The 17364-nt window shown below is 39.4% G+C and overlaps 1 protein-coding gene across 2 annotated transcripts in view; it reads right to left on the bottom strand.

The window, feature by feature from the left end:
• Window positions 1–17364, bottom strand: part of cdyl (chromodomain protein, Y-like) — a 298068-nt gene that overhangs the window by 43595 nt on the left and 237109 nt on the right. The gene's annotated exons all lie outside the window — the stretch shown is intronic.

Below are 17364 nucleotides of genomic sequence, written 5' to 3'. Positions count from 1 at the left end.
AGCAAAATAAAATAAGTGTCACTATAAAGAAATTTCAAAAAGCAAAGACGATAATACACTAAGGAATCACTAACACTACAGGAAGTATTCTATATGATTCATTTATTTGTTCATTACTGCATAGATTGGAAGAATGCACTGATACAGCATGTTGCCGCACCCACCACACAATAAACCACCTCAGGATCCCAAATTAGGACCTCAGTGCAGCAGCTGTGCAACGGGAGACACCTCAGCACCATACTAGTTTGAATAGGGTGGAATAGGGTTTTAAAAAAAAAAAAAAAAAAAAAAAGTGTCTGGAGTGCCAATACTGCCACCAACCCCCAAATTTCCCCTGCAAAGTTGTAAGACCTGCTTGTAGACCTGGATGCAGGTTAACGTCATACCCAGGACAGAGCAACTGCAGGTTAAGGGCCTTGCTCAGGAGCCTAACGGAGTGGAATCACTTCTGGCATTTACAGGATTTGAACCAGCAACGATTCCTAGCCTCAGAGCCACCACTCTTGCCTTTATTTGATATAAATAAAACATATCTAATACAGCACAACAGTTTTAAAAAGGCAAATGCAAACACTTAACTTAAAAACAAATATATAAAGTGTTTACATGTCAAAAAAAAAACGTTTTGGGATCATTATGTCTGGTCTTGTACTAACATGTGCTTTACAGTATTACTAGATTTGAATGATGATAAGTTACCTGATCCTCTGCAGGACACATTAGTAAACTGCATTTGCATCACACCCTCAGAATGTATCCATCATTTTAAGAAAAATGTAAATAACACATCTCTGAGTGAGACACAGTTTTACAAGGCAACACATGGTCAGTTCAACTTCATGAGCAGAAATAAGAAAACTAGCTACGGATCACAATAAATCCTAAGCAACCCATAACTGATTAGTTTAAAGAGCAAAATTTCTTCTTACACCATAGTAAGATATTGGATAGTGAGATATTGGATCTCACTCAAAATAGACCAGTCCAGCAAAACAGTTTACACACATTACTTTGCAGCACGGCCATTTCTCAATGCACTTAACACTTACATTACAGGTTTTATAAGGAAACAGAAGTTTTTGCAGGAACTAAATTATTTTCATTGAAATAAACACATATAAAGTTGCTAAAAATATAACTTAAGAAACAACAAAAAAGTTTACTTATTTGGTTTAAAAAGACATATTAGTTTTAAAAATACAATAATTTGCAGGTAATCTGAAAGCAAAACATAGTAAAATATTTTTGAAATTAGTTATAACTGCATTATAACTGAAAAAGTGACCATAGTTCAACAACCCTTGTCTACAACTTTTAAGTTTTCATTGAAGAAACCAGTGAAGATTGTTCTGGGCCTGCACAAATTACATATGTAGTGGACATGTTTGGCTCACTAAAGGTAATAAGTTTTGATTGCAATGATTTCAAGGAATGTATATTAAATGCTATATTACTAAAAATATATATATAAAAAAAATATCAATGTCAGTGTCTTATTATGATTTTACATACATTTAAATTGTCAAATTACTTTAAGTCAATTAATTAATTAAACTACTTACTAGTGTAGTCTAATGAAATAAAAACCTAAATTTTGAGGCTAACATAGTCCAGTGCACAAATGTTACCATTATTTGCGAGGACAATAGAATAAACCAGAAAATAAATGAAGCAAAATACAGTAAAGTCCTTGAAGTCCCTTTGGCAAAAAGTTTGGAACTTGGTAAAAAGTCCACCATTCAGCACTGGATTGCCAAATAAACAGTTAATTTTCTTGATTGTCTCAGGTAGACTTCAAACTGATTCCAAGAAAAAATATTTTCTATAAATTTAAGACTACTGTTGATTTGGAGGTAAACAAGGAAATAAAAAGCATAAATAGCTCTATATAGCTGAAATGGAGCTATATATATATATATATATATATATATATATATATATATAGCTATACAGTGGAACCTCGGTTCACGAACGTCTCGGTACACGTACAAATCGGTTTACGACCAAAAAGTTTGCCAAACTTTTGCATCTGTTCATGACCACACACTCGGTATACGAACAAGCCAGTTTCCCTTTCGGTTTGTACGTGTTCAGTCTCTCCCTGTGCATTTCCTGTTCAGTGAGCAAGAGAGAGAGAGCGAGAGAGCACGACACACACACACGAGAGTCTCACACACACACACACACAGGCAGCGCGAGAGAGAGAGAGAGAGACACACACACACAGGCAGCGCGAGACAGAGGCAGTTTGCCAAACTTTTGCATCTGTTCATGACCACATACTCGGTATACGAACAAGCCAGTTTCCCTTTCGGTTTGTACGTGTTCAGTCTCTCCCTGTACATTTCCTGTGCAGTGAGCAAGAGAGAGAGAGCGAGAGAGCGCGACACACACACACGAGAGTCTCACACACACACACACACACAGGCAGCGCGAGAGAGAGAGACACACACACACAGGCAGCGCGAGACAGAGACAAACACACACAGGCAGCGCGAGAGAGAGATACACACACACACACACACAGGCAGCGCGACAGAGAGAGACACACACACACAGGCAGCGCAAGAGACAGAGAGAGACACACACACACAGGCAGCACAAGAGACAGAGAGAGACACACACACACAGGCAGCGCAAGAGAGAGAGAGAGACACACACACACAGGCAGCGCAAGAGACAGACAGAAACACACACACAGGCAGCGCGAGAGAGAGAGAGAGACACACACACACATACAGGCAGTGCGAGAGAGAGACACACACACACACACAGGCAGCGTCAGTGTTATTCAATGTTTTTACATTTAGTTTACTATTACGCTGTGCATTCTATGATTTAACTATATTTGTGCTTAAAAACTTAAAAAAATATATATATTTACATACAGTTCGTATGGTCTGGAACGGATTAATTGTATTTACATACAATCCTATGGGGGAAATTACTTCGGTTCACGACCAAATCGGGTTACAACCAGAGTTTTGGAACGAATTATGGTTGTGAACCGAGTGGGGCTGCCAGCTTTTGTTCAAGAAGCCCTTTTGCAACTAGAAGCCCGATCAGCTGCTGGCTGATACAGATACAGTGATCCCTTGCTATATCACACTTCGTCTTTCGCGGCTTCACTCCATCGCGGATTTTAAATGTAAGCATATGTAAATATATATATCGCGGATTTTTCACTGCTTCGCGGATGTCTGCGGTCTACAGTACGTGTGCTTCCTCAGTTGATTTACCCATTTGAATTCAAACAAGGGACGCTATTGGCGGATGGCTGAGAAGCTACCCAATCAGAGCACACAGTTAAGCTCCTGGGTGCTGTGCTAACTCTCGAGCGTCTCGCGACCATTCTACGAATGGCAAAAGATCTCCAGACATCAGTTGAAGAATGGGACCCGCAAATGATTCGTTCTTTGCAATTTAAAAATGCTCTTGACGGCGCCACGTAAGTGTATAGGAACCTCTTTACACAAATGAAAAAGCAGCGCCAGCAACTGCCCATCACGGTGTTCCTTACACGCAAAACACTGCCTAGTACGCCTTCAGTGGAAGAAGCCGACGGCGGTGCTACACAGTCGCCTGAAGAGGCTCCTTTAGAACAGCTGTGACAGTGCAGTAAATGTCATCGTTATCTGACAAGTTGGTGAGTACCCAAAACTATTTTTCTACGTACTTAGTACATGTATGTACGTTTATTGTAACTGTGCACACATTTTATACAATTTTTTCCTTGCATTGTTGGTATTTATTGCCGGTGGCCTGTCTATCATAATGGCTGTAACAAATGTGATATCGGAGACGCTCTACAATATCTTTAAAATAACATTTTGGTTTTATGTACAGCATTTACATGTTATAGATTTTTCACGTATTTTTATATTACCTACTCAATTACAATATGTTTAAAACTGTATTACATATTAAATAAAACTCCTCAATGATATACGATACTTATGTTTGTACATACATAATTTCAACGAATTTTACCTAATAACTAAGAGAATATAAAGGGTTTATGCTGTATTACTGTACGGGGAAAATTTATAAACCATGTGGGAGAGTTTATATGGACTTAAAATATATAAAAATAACCATATAAACATATGGTTTCTACTTCGCGGATTTTCTTATTTTGCGGGTGGCTCTGGAACGCCACCCCCGCAATGGAGGAGGGATTACTGTATCCATTTATCTCAGTGGCAGAACTTGCTGCTTGTATTTGCAGTGGACAATTTTCAATCGCTACTCCCTTCTCTCAGTGGTCTTGTGGAGGGGAGAGTGAATTAATTCCTCCTGAACTAATTCCTCAGCACATACACTGGTTATGTAACACTACTATTACTATTATAACAATATGTTGATAAGCATATGCAAGCAAATATTTCAATGTATTCTTGCATAGTGACAACATTGACTATGACATACTGTAGAAAGATGTTAGTCAGACACAGTGGCTCATTATGTTGGCTATAATTGTTCTAAAATGAGAGCTCACTGACAAATAACTGATTATTGGGGCATGTGTAATAGAAGCTTAGTCATGGATTAAGATTATGCTTTAAAAGGAGATGTGGTTAAGATGATGCTCTCATAGAAATTTAATGGGATGAGTTCAAACATTTTGAACATGATATCCGGGTATGGAATCAATATCGAAGGGAAAACTGAATCAGCTTTAGAACATCTGACTGTAAGTGCAGGAAGTTTTGAAGAAGAGTTTGTCAAGGACACCTCTGTCATAATCATCACAGTTCAAGTGAATTTGGCACTTGTTTTGGAGGAGTGATCCAAGACAGTGCTTTACAACACCATAATTAAAACAGAAAAAAAATAGGAAATACCATGAAAGAATGGCATCACATCCCTATAAAGTTCCACATACCTATACAATTTAGACTAATGAAATTGCCCTGCCAGCCTCTCTTGGCTTACCACCACCACCACATTGTGAAAATTTAAAATACATGTTTCTTTTATTTGTTAGTTACATGTACCACTTGACTGGAATATTTGGAACATTTTCCACACAATAATACTTATAATTTAGTGAATCTAGTGCATACCTGGCATCACAGGAATGTATTTACTTGTTGCGCAAATGGAAAACAAAAACAGCTGGTGCCACCACACGTCTAATCGATAAAACCTGCATTTGGCTCATACAATAAGCATGCACTGAAATTTTTTTGTTTGAAAGACTAAAGAAAATAATCCCAGACTTATCTGCTAAATAATTATTGGAATGGGAAGGTATCTCAAAGCAAACCAGAAGTAAACATGGTTTGAACTTAAGCAAACATAAACCTTATTTGCAAGTCAGCATGAAGTGTAATTTCACAGCCTCTCTACAACATACAACTGTCTATCAGAGTGATATTGCAGTAAAATTATCATTATCACCAATTAAAATGAGTCTGAATTATTAATTAATCAAGGATTTCTAATTTCAATTATAATTTTAAAACTAAAAAATCAACTACATATAACATCTTTTGATAAGGCTACTTTACCTTTCCTGCAAGCAAGCAGTTAGTATGCTTTGAAAGATACGTCAAAGGTCACGTTCCTTTTTACAAAGAACTGTTGAAGGAGTAATTTTAAAACTAAAAAATCAACTACATATAACATCTTTTGATAAGGCTACTTTACATTTCCTGCAAGCAAGCAGTTAGTATGCTTTGAAAGATACGTCAAATGTCACGTTCCTTTTTACAAAGAACTGTTGAAGGAGATCTCAATTTTAATGTTAATATGACTAATTAAAGACTTCCCAATAAACCCCTTGTCTTTTAGCTCACTGATCAACATGTTCCAAGGAGCTGCAAATTTCTAACATCACTCCCCAATCATAACTTGATTAAACAGGAAGAAGAGCAATTTTTGATTGATTAATTGATTTATATCTTATGTCAAGAAATTGATTAGTGAAATCAAGTGTTGAACTCATTCCCATATACAAAGCTAGTTTTCACAAATCTTTCTTAACACTGTTTCACTAATTATAAAATCTTCACAGCTCGTTAAGTTTTTCTCTAGTTCAGCAATTTAAACTTGAGGTTCTTGAGATGATTCTTCTAACAGCTGAAATCTTATGAAAAGTCCAACCATTATGAAACCAGAACCAAAAGACCTTACTGGTAAACATTTGCACTGCAAAAAACTGAAACCAAATAATATCTTATGAAACTAATTTCACTGATATATATTTGTTTCACCTGGCTTGAGCCTATTCATATATCCTGGCACAGATGAACCAATTCACACTGATGCTATGTTTTTATGCACAACAATACGCAGCATATACAATCATGGCCGAAATTATCGGCACCCCTGGAATTTTCCCAGAAAATGCACCATTTCTCCCAGAAAATTGTTGCAATTACAAATGTTTTGGTAAACACATCTTTATTTCCTTTATGTGCATTGGAACAACACAAAAAAACAGAGGAAAAAAAAGCCAAATCTGACATAATTTCACACAGAACTACAAAAAATGGGCCGGACAAAATTATTTGCACCTTTTCAAAATTGTGGGTAAATCGTTTTATTTCAAGCATATGATGCTCGTTTGAACTCACCTGTGGCAAGAAACAGGTGCTGGCAATATAGCAATCACACCTGAAGCCAGTTAAAATGGAGAAAAGTTGATTCAACCTTTCTGTTGTGTGTCTGAGTGTGCCACACTAAGCATGGAGAACAGAAAGAAGAGCACAGAATTGTCTGAGGACTTGAGAACAAAAATTGTGGACAAATATCAACAATCTCAAGGCTACAAGTCCATCTCCAGAGATCTTCATGTTCCTTTGTCCACTGTGCGCAAAATAATCAAGAAGTTCACAACACATGGCACTGTAGCTAATCTCCCTGGACGTGGACAGAAGAGAAAAATTGATAAAAGACTGCAACGAAGGATAGTCCGAATGGTGGATAAACAGCCCTAATCAACTTCAAAACATATTCAAGCTGTTCTGCAGACTCAGGGTGCAACAGTGTCAGCTCGAACTATCCGTCGACATCTGAACGAAATGAAACGCTATGGCAGGAGAGCCAGGAGGACCCCACTGCTGACACAGAAACATAAAAAAGCCAGACTGGAGTTTCCCAAAATGTACTTGAGGAAGCCAAAATCCTTCTGGGCGAACGTCTTGTGGACAGATGAGACCAAGGTAGAGCTTTTTGGTAAAGCTCATCATTCTACTGTTTACAGAAAACGGAATGAGGCCTACGAAGAAAAGAACACAGTACCTACAGTCAAACATGGTGGAGGTTCTAAGATGTTTTGGGGATGTTTTGCTGCCTCTGGCTCTGGATGCCTTGACTGTGTGCAAGGCATCATGAAATCTGAAGACTACCAAAAGATATTGGGGCGCAATGTAGGGCCCAGTGTCAGAAAGCTGGGTCTGCGTCAGAGGTCATGGGTGTTCCAGCAGGACAATGACCCCAAACATACCTCTAAAAGCACCCAGAAATGGTTGAAGACAAAGCGCTGGAGATTTCTGAAGTGGCCAGCAATGAGTCCGGATCTAAATCCAATTGAACACTGTGAAGATGCAGGTTCGGCTCCATGTTCCCATCTGCTGTTCGGGAGACCTTGAACCCTACACCGTCGGTAATGTTACCGATGAGCTAGACAGGCAACAACATAGCAAGGGGATGGTAAAAAAGTGCTTTTATTAAACAATCAAAACAAAATATTCAAATAAATAAAGTGCAGTGAGTCAAATTCTTGAAATAAATAATCCTTAAAAGAAATGTGGAGGTTTAAAAATCCATACAAAAACAATCTTTTAAAAACGAGGTTTAAACAACGCTGGAAACAGTCCTTTAACTCTTTTAGGGCGGATGTCGACTTTTGTCGACAGAAGGGGTTGAGGGTGAATGTCGACAAAAGTCAACATCGAGGGATGGAGGGCGACAATCAGCTGTTAATGGCGACAAAACTCACTGTCACGTCGCAGGCATTCCCTCTGTGCTTGGAGGAAAGCTAAACTCGTTGACTCGGCAACTAATCCTTGCGTGTGCGTGAGTTGCGAAATGTAAGCAATGGCAAGATGGCATCGACATGTCACAAGGGAGCAAAGCGAGTGCAGAAAAGAAAACACTCGGCAGACAATGTTTTGCGCATTATCGCAGAGTCGGACTCTGATTTTTCAGAATCGGATTTTATTGACAGTGATCAGGAGATCAAACAAGAGAGTGAGAAGCCGGTATCAGCTGATCGGACACCAGCCGATGCCGCGCCAGCTGAGCAAATTTGCGCAGCCGTTGCATCTACGGCAAGGTTCGTGTGGGAGGAATACACAGACATTGATCCGTGGGAGCCGAACTGGCTTGCTGTTGGACACGACAGATCACCAGCTGCTGAACTACTTCAGGCTGCTCTCTCCTGATGCTGCTTTTCAGCTACTGTCAGACGAGACAAACAGGTAGGCAGAGAAATTTTTTGAATCGCGTACTGCGCTTGCATCGCATTCTCGTTTTTCAAAGTGGAAACCCACAACAAAAGACGAGATGAAGCGCGCTGTGGCATTACAAATAGGTACAGAACTGGTGATATAACTTCAGGGAGCATTGGTCCAAACGTGCTTTGTTCCCTGGTGGCTTTGGACAGGTTATGCAGCGTGATGATAGGTACGTGATGCTGCAAAGTTTTATTCACTTCTGTAATAAACAGAAGCAAATCCCAAGGGTTGAGCCAGGCTATAATGCCATGCATAAAGTTCAGCCCTTGCTTGACATTGTGGAACCAACATAGAAACAATTTTATCAGCCTGGCTGTGATTTGTCTGTGCATGAATCTATGATAAAATAAAAGGGACACCTTTTTTTCTGCAAATATATGCCAGACAAGCCCACAAAGTATGGCATAAAGGATTTTGTACTGGCAGAAGCAAACACTGGTTTCTGCCTGAAAGTAATTACATATACAGGAAAGTATTTCTTTCAAAGAGAGAACTGTCCCTTGACAAGTCAGGTTGTGCTGGAGCTGCTTCAGGGCTATGAACATTTGGGTCATGTTGTGTACATTTGGACAAGTTTTATATATGCCCAGAATTGTTCATGGAGCTACAGAGCAGAGGAATTGGAGCTTGTGGCACAGTGAGGGTGAACAGGATACACATGGCTTCACAGTTGAAGCCAGACAGGCTGAAGAGGAAAAGAGGTGACAATACGGTTTTCATGCAGGCAGAAAACTTGGTGGCAGTGGCATGGCACGATGGCAAACGGGTGACTTGTCTCTCTACAGTACACACTAACAATATATGTGAGAAAGTGCAGCAACAGACAATTGAAAAGTAGGCACCAAAGCAACACATATTGTAAGCTGCCTTCCCGGCGTTACACGGCTAATTAACCTTCACTGGTCACTTCCGCTACTCGATCATTCAGCGGGAGCGACCACTACTACAACTCCTGGGTGTCAGCCTAACACCCAGGCTTCCGTACAGCTGCCTGCGAGCATTCACTTGCTCGCTCGCTCACCTGCACCAGCTCTCTCTCTCTCGCTCCTGCTCCGTGCTCTCCAGCAACCTCAGTCTTTCTTTCCTCTCTTGTTCTACTCTTTCATCTCCTTAACCCGACTTGCGCATCTATATATGTCGAGAGGGCATAGCAGCTGCAACAAATTAGCAGCCCCAGGAACAATCATGGATGTGGGCAGTCTTTCACCTGTGCACTTAGGTGAGAAACGCCCACACCGCAGATCGCCCTGAGACCCGCTACAGCCACTATCACCACGCCCCCTCACTAAGCCGTGAGCGTTGTTACTTATTTATCTAAAAACTTCCCTTAGCTGAGAGCTGTGGACCCGCTATACCACAAACACTTATGGAAAGATCTCAAAATTGCTGTTGGGAGAAGGCGCCTTTCAAATCTGAAAGACATTGAGCAGTTTGCAAAAAAAGAGTGGTCGGAAATTCCAGTTGAGAGGTGTAACAAGCTTGTTAATGGTTATAGGAAGCACTTGATTTCAGTTATTTTTTCTAAAGGGTGTGCAACCAAATATTAAGTTGAGGGTGACAATAATTTTGTCCGGTTTGAGTTTTGTGTGAAATGATGTCAGATTTGGCTTTTTTTCTGTTTTTTTGTGTTGCTCCAATGCACATAAAGGAAATAAACATGTGTATACCAAAATATTTGTAACTGCAACAATTTTCTGGGAGAAATGGTGCATTTTCTGGGAAAATTCCAGGGATGCTGATAATTTCTGCCATTACTGTACATGATACAAAGGGAAACAAAGTTGTAGGAGCAAATTCTATAACCGTAAGAAAAATCTCACAGGAAACAAAGAATACGCATACATTGATCTGTCAGAAATATATGAGGAGGGAACTCAGAAATTCCCAGAATTGGTCAATAGCATAGAAGTAGGGCGAAGTTATCAACTCTGCTGCTAAGTATCATATGCCTAAAGTCTTGTTGATTAAGATGTGTATTTCTGACAATTATTCTGACAATCTTGTGCATGGCTTCAGAGATTATTTATCTTCAAGCTGAAAAAAAGCACATCAGGTCATACCAAAAATTAAGACGATGATTGTGTTCTTCTGCATTAAAGGACTTGTTAATGAAGTATTTCTCCATGAACAGACTGTTAATCAGCGACTTTACACTGAAATGCTGAAGCATGTGCAGGAAAGGATCAGGAAAAAAGTGTGCCAAACAGTGTCACACACAAAGTTGTGTTTTGCATGGTGGCAGCTCACCTGCACATATTGCATTGTCAGTCAAAAGCGTTTTTGACCAAAAACAATGTGCTTGGTGCTTTGCACTCCCCAACTTCATCAGATCTTAATCATGTGACTTCAATATATTCCCAAAATTAAAAGTAAGACTGAAGGGAAGACGATTTGTTACTGTTTTAGAAATTAAAACCTTAGAACAATTTAGACAAGAAAAGGTCATTTAGTCAAACAAAGCCAGTCTATCACTTAATTCTTCCAAAATAATATCAAGTCTAGTTTTGAAGGCTCCAAAAAGTCCTACTGTCTATCATACTAATTAGTAACTTAATCCATGTGGATAAATATATCTGGTCTTGGCAATCTGTTTAATATAAGAATTACACCTTCCTGTACAATTTCTAAATTACTCTAGAGTAGTCCCTGATACCACTGGGTGGTTGTCTACTTCTTCACATGTAAAGTTTACAGCGTTTGCTAATTCACTGTCTGCATATTTTAATTTTTCTTTACTAATTATGATACATTTAACCTCCTCCTTGACTGTTCTTTAACTACTAACACACTGAAACAGTCTCACTGGTTCATCTTTAGCCTTATCTCCTATATTCCTCTCTAACTGCCTTTCAGACCCCCCAATCTCAAATACCCTTCTTAATGGTTTCCCTCATCTTCTCACATGCCCTGCGATTCGCATTGGAGTTAGTCTTATTTACATTATACAGCTGGGTTTTTTTCTTGGCAGTTTATTTTTTCAGCCCACTGAAAGAGGTATTTTGTTTAATTTCCTACTAATTAAAAATTTTGGGATGTATCTGTTCTGCATTATATGTAAAATATTTTTAAACCTGTTCCACTAATCCCCCCAGTCCATCCACCTTAGACTTTGCTACATCTGTTCAAAATGATCTCTCTAAACTTAACAGTTTAGGTCTTTGCATTTGAGCTCTTCCAAAACAATGAGAATTGAATATTATTATGGTCACTTGGCCCTAGTGGTTCAGTCACTTCTTCACATTCAGTTCTGACCTAATAATTACAAAATACTAAATCTAGACAGCACTTTAGTGCTTTAACATACTGTGATAAAAACAGTTACTGATTATATGTAATAAATTCTGCTCATGTACTCTGCCATTTGGAAGGTTAGTATGTTTAATATTCAGTAGTTAAAGTCCTCCATGACTATAATATTCACGTGTAAACGTTCCTTTTAAATATTACTAAAAAGATGCACATTGAAATTACTGACTTTCTATTGTCACAAACGTGCGCTTGGGAGTCAACCAAAGGGACCAGGAAACGACAATTCCACGCCAGGCCAGGGGGCGGAGGGGTGCACAGAACCTCTTTCTTTTCTCTCTGCAGACCAAACACGAGAAATCCTTCCTTGCCCGCCCCGAGGACGTCACTTCCTGTGATCCAGCTATAAAAAACCTCTCATCCTCCATTCTTAAACAGTTCTGTTTTGGACTCTAACCAGTACACATTGTACTCTACTTTAAAGCCTTTTGCAGCTAAGGAAACTATACGGGTGGCTGCCCCAAACCTTTGTTGTGTGTCCGGTTGTTTCTTTCACACTATATAAGACTAACATCACAAAAATATTCACAAAAGCAAGAGGAAAAAACGGAAAATATTGAAACACTAGGAAATTCTGTCTAAAGAACTCAGAGCTACTGCTGTCATGATCACAAAATTTTAGTTGATGATTAATTGTCATACAAATAATCACAATTAATGATTTAATTGTCTTTTTCTGTTCATTTTTCTGTTCAAGTTATGTTTCCTTTTGGGGAAAACAGCGGCAGAAGCTGTTACAATGCTTCGAGAGCCTTTCAAAGAAGCAGCTTTGAGCCAGGCAATGGTTTTTACCTTAAAGTGCTCAAGTGATTGCTTGATGCAGTGCAGAGAAAACAACCCGAATTGCAGTGATCAGGCAAGTGGCATTGAGTGTGTGGCAGTTACTCATGAAAAACGGGATGACGGTGTCTGCCTGCTGTTGTTAGAGTAAAGCTTGGTTTATGTTTCCTGCATGAAGCTTGTGCAAGGTCAGCGATCAAAACAATGCTTGTGGCAGCCCATTCGATCAGCACGTTGATATTCTTCTAGTCAGCAGGTGTTTGGTGAATGTCACATACCTAACAATATCACAGCACAGGAAGTTAGACAAAATGCTGATGGAAAAAGATTTGCGCCTGTTAATGCTGGCTTTAAGAGAAAAAGGGAATGTGGAGTGTTAACCATAAGCAATAAATGGAAGGCGAGTATAATATTCTTGTGAATGGGTGACCTACATGATGAAGAGATGTATGTTTGCATATCTACCCTGCGCTTTGATAACCTGCTGCTTATATTCTGACCTTTGTTTATCATTCTGACACCCATGTAACCTACACTAACTCTCCTCAAAATACCCCACTTTGGAAAACCCAGCATGCATGTAGGCTGTGGAGTGTCACCACATCAACACTGTGGATGCGACAAGTCAAAATAACTAACTAAAAGTTATATGCATTATCTTGTACGTGCCGAGGGATACATTTAATCCTCCCAGTTCTGGGTCATAGGAAACTACTGGTTATCACAGGTGCACTAGGTGGAAGGCAAGAAATCAATGTGCTTTATCAGTTGGCCACAAGACATGATCTCAGGGATCTCTAGTGCTATGTCGGCATCCCCCTGCACTGCTCAGGGAACTGCTTTTTATAGCTGGCTTCTCCAGGTATTCTGCCCACTTAGAAAGTTCTCGGCTTCCTCTCATGTTATGACCTAGGTTAGCTACAGCATTGATAAAACACAAGAATATGATGAAATTTGGTTCCTGATATTCCACCTCCAGAAACAGCTCTTGGCCACCTGTGAAGTATGCTCCTCTCAGGTTCTGACCTAGGTTAGCTACAATATTGATAAAACACAAGAATATGATGACATTTGTTTGTTTCTCTGATCAGTTCTATGAATGTTCTTGGGTTTAGGATTTAATAATAAATGTTGGCCAGTGAAATGTGGAGTTTTTTATTCAAAAAAAGAAAGAGTAATGCAATATAGAGGAAGGTAGAGCCCTGGTCTGCAAAATCAGAAGCCACGCTACAGGACATGTTCAATGCTGTTTTCAACTTCCTCACTGGTAGACCACAGGTGGCGAGAGTCAGTAGTTGTGCCACCAGCATCATCACACTCAATACAGGAGCTCCACAAGGCTGTGTTCTCAATCCTCTTTTCTACGTACTTTACACCCCTCCAACTCCATCGTCAAATTTGCTGATGACAGGAAACGGGTCTCGTCCATTACTGGAGATGGACGTCTGAAGAGGAACTCTGTTAGCAGTGGTATTTTTTCTCTTATTTATTACAATCCAGAGGTATTCTGTTTTTACTCAACCCAAGGTTGTTCGATTACAGTATGTGCAAGTATATATAAACATGATCGGCAGGAACAGGGCTCAGAAAAAAATGGAAAAGAGAGCTAAAGCTTCATCCAAGCCTAGACAGGCATCAAGTCCAAGCTCAAGGTATGGAATTTCAAAGACTGACCTGGAACAGATAGGCGAAAGCACAGATTTCCCGAGACCTGATACTGCTGCATTGACTCCAGCCGAGAGCAAAAGTGGCAGCGAAGGTGCAAGCGAGTCGGGTCAGGATAGCTTGTTGATTACATGAGATCAACTGAAACTAAAAATGGCCTTACTTTCCACGTTATCAACTACTCCTCGTGAGCCGGGAACATCGACTTTAACTGAGCTTGCCACTTCACCCGTGGAGCATGGAGAAGGCAGAAACAATCTGTCCGAACTGAAGGTAATGATTGCTGCAATGGCCACCACCACCACTCAAGACATAAAGGAACTCAAGAATGATTTAAAGAAAGATATAAAGTAAGAAATAAATTAAATAAGGAAAGAAAAAAGGACATACACAAGACAAACGAGAAGGTGCTTCAGGACCAGGTAAAACATTTAAATAATCACTTTATGGCAACCTTTAAAGGTATGAGGAACAAATAGAGGAAAATGTTCTAAGTTTGAGAATAAATTGAGAGCACTTGGCGCTCAGTTGGAAGACATGAAGCAAACGTTCACGACTCGAATTGAAATAGCTGAACAACTGGCATTTACGGCTGACGGAAAAGCAATGGCTGCAAATTCCGATTGCAAAGTACTCGGAGACAGACTTGCTGCACTGGAAGATGGATGCAGAAGGAATAATATTAGAATCGAGGGTCTCCCTGAGAATCGTGAAAGTCCAAACCCAGTGAAATTCGCAGCTGAACTGTTCTCTAAAATAATTGGAGAAGACTTCAAATCAGACACAGAGATAGAAGCCGCTTACCGCATATGGGGATCAAATACCTCTAAACCTAGAGCTCTAAATTTTTACTTCTACGGAGGAAGCAGCAAAAGAGCAAAAAAAAAAGTGACCCAAACACTTTTTGAAATACGTTTGCGAGTTACATTCTGTCCTGGCGTGGCAAAAAAGATCTTACCGTCGGTTTGAACCACTTGCAATGATACTCCGTACCCTAATTATACATCCTATTTCCTCCTCGGCCAAACTTCTGTTTAATTTTAATTACAATTATATGCATATATGTATGTATGTGTAAATTTTTTTTTATTTTTTTTTAGGAGACTGTTTAACATCATACCCTTGGTTTATTGTATTAGGGCTTACTATGCTTATCCAGGGCTACAGTTTAACATAATTACCTGGGTTTACTCTCTCAAGACTGTTTAAGATTATTAATAGATATCTCTATTTTAATCCTTATACGCTGCTGCTAAGGAGCTTGTTTTGTTTTGGACGTGCTCTGTCTCTAGGTATGTCAGAGGACTAGGACTTTGTGTGGTCTAGCCTCAAGTGGGGAGGCAAAATGGGGGGACCGGGGAACTGGGAGAAAGAAAGCAAGCTATCTCTAATCTATCCTTTTAATCCTTAGATTTACAAGTGACAACTTAACAATAGGCTTAATGGCAATAACTCCTGGGAAAATTGGAAATTAAGGTCAAAGTTTTCTTATCTCAAGTTAAGACTACAAAATGACAAAAGTTCAGAAGCAATTTCTCCATGACCGGACAGTTAACTTTGTGAGCTGGAATGTTAAAGGTCTGAATCACGAATTAAAGAGAAAGAGTATTCACTCAACTAACAGGTCTAAACGCTAAAATAGTATTTTTACAGGAGACCCACTTATTAACACTAGAATTACCAAAGCCTACAAAAAAAACCGTGTAATTCCGGCCCACCTTAAATCTCTTTGCACCTCTCCTTTTTTTGAAGAAATCATTTTATGACCTGAATAGTATCAGAAAACATCATCGCACTAATGCAATATTATTTGAAAATGAACAGCGTCAGATTGGGTATAAATTTATGGTAGTTGTAAAAGTCAGCTTTTTTTCAGTTTTATTCTCTCAGTCACGTTCACGAACAGCCACTCCCAAACCCCTGATCTGACCCTAACTAACAGTGTCAGCATAAATTTACACCTGATCTGATGCTGTTCGTTTTCAAAAAATATTGCATTAGTGCGATGATGTTTTCTGATTGGTACTATGATGATTTCTTCAAAATGTCACATTTATTTGTCTCTTTCTTTTTTTCCCCTGTACTGCGCTGACATCATGCACCAGAAGGCGTGAGCTTATTCATTGCAAGCAGAAACACGCAGGTGGCCAGATGCTGTGTGCTACAATATGCTTGAACTGGCGGCGATCAACGCACATGTACTGTACAAGGCATGCATGGGTCCACTGATAAAAGAAGAGTGTTCTTTGCTCAGTTTGCAGAGGACCTTAAGTCATCGCTTCTTACAAGAAAAGGTGACGGAAAAAGAAAAAGAGGATGCAACATCGACAAGCTTCCGTTCCAAGACAGCTGCTTCTCCCAGGAAAGCAAACTCAGTCAGTGTCAGGTGCTCCTTCAATGTAATAGGAACACAGCATAGAGTGAAGTGTGTACACTGCAACATGTACACATGTCGTAAATGTAGGAAGGGATGGTGCTTGGGTGTGTGGGAACTGTTAACATTTGAATTTGATGATTGCATACAGCGTGGAACTGACCTCTCTGTACTATTCTCTCTTCTGCATGTCCTGGAGTACAAAAGAAACATCACCATGTACCAAAATGTGGAGACTTGGAGATTGGGGGGGAAAAAAAAATGCGGACACTGATTACAACTACAAGAAGGTATGTGAATGAATATGAATAATGTTGCATCAGTGCCACAATGTTTTCCAAAATGTACTAAACAGGTCATAAAATGAATTATTCCAAATATCATATATACCTATGTCAGTGTGGCTTTGACATCATGCACCCTACTAATTCAGCGTGAGCAGGAACACTCAATAAAACTGAATAAAAAAAAACTCAAGTGACAATGAGATACCAAAAGTGAAAAAAAAAAAAAGCTAACTTTTACAAGTACTATAAATTTACACCGGCTGTTATAGACACAAATCAAATATATGTTTTTATTGTATAATATTAACAAAAAGAGCAGCTCACTACTCTTGATTATAAATCAGCAGTTCTTGCCACTGCACCACAGAAGCTGTCGTTTTACTCTTGTACCTTTTGTGAAAGTGTTTATTTTATATTTGGACTTCAGCCTTCACACATTATACACTTTATGTCTACATTTTGTCATTTATTACTAAAACATGAA

This window comes from Erpetoichthys calabaricus, chromosome 6, assembly GCF_900747795.2.
Source record: "Erpetoichthys calabaricus chromosome 6, fErpCal1.3, whole genome shotgun sequence".
Classification (NCBI taxonomy): domain Eukaryota; kingdom Metazoa; phylum Chordata; class Cladistia; order Polypteriformes; family Polypteridae; genus Erpetoichthys; species Erpetoichthys calabaricus.
This window is presented reverse-complemented; position numbering and strand designations above follow the sequence as displayed.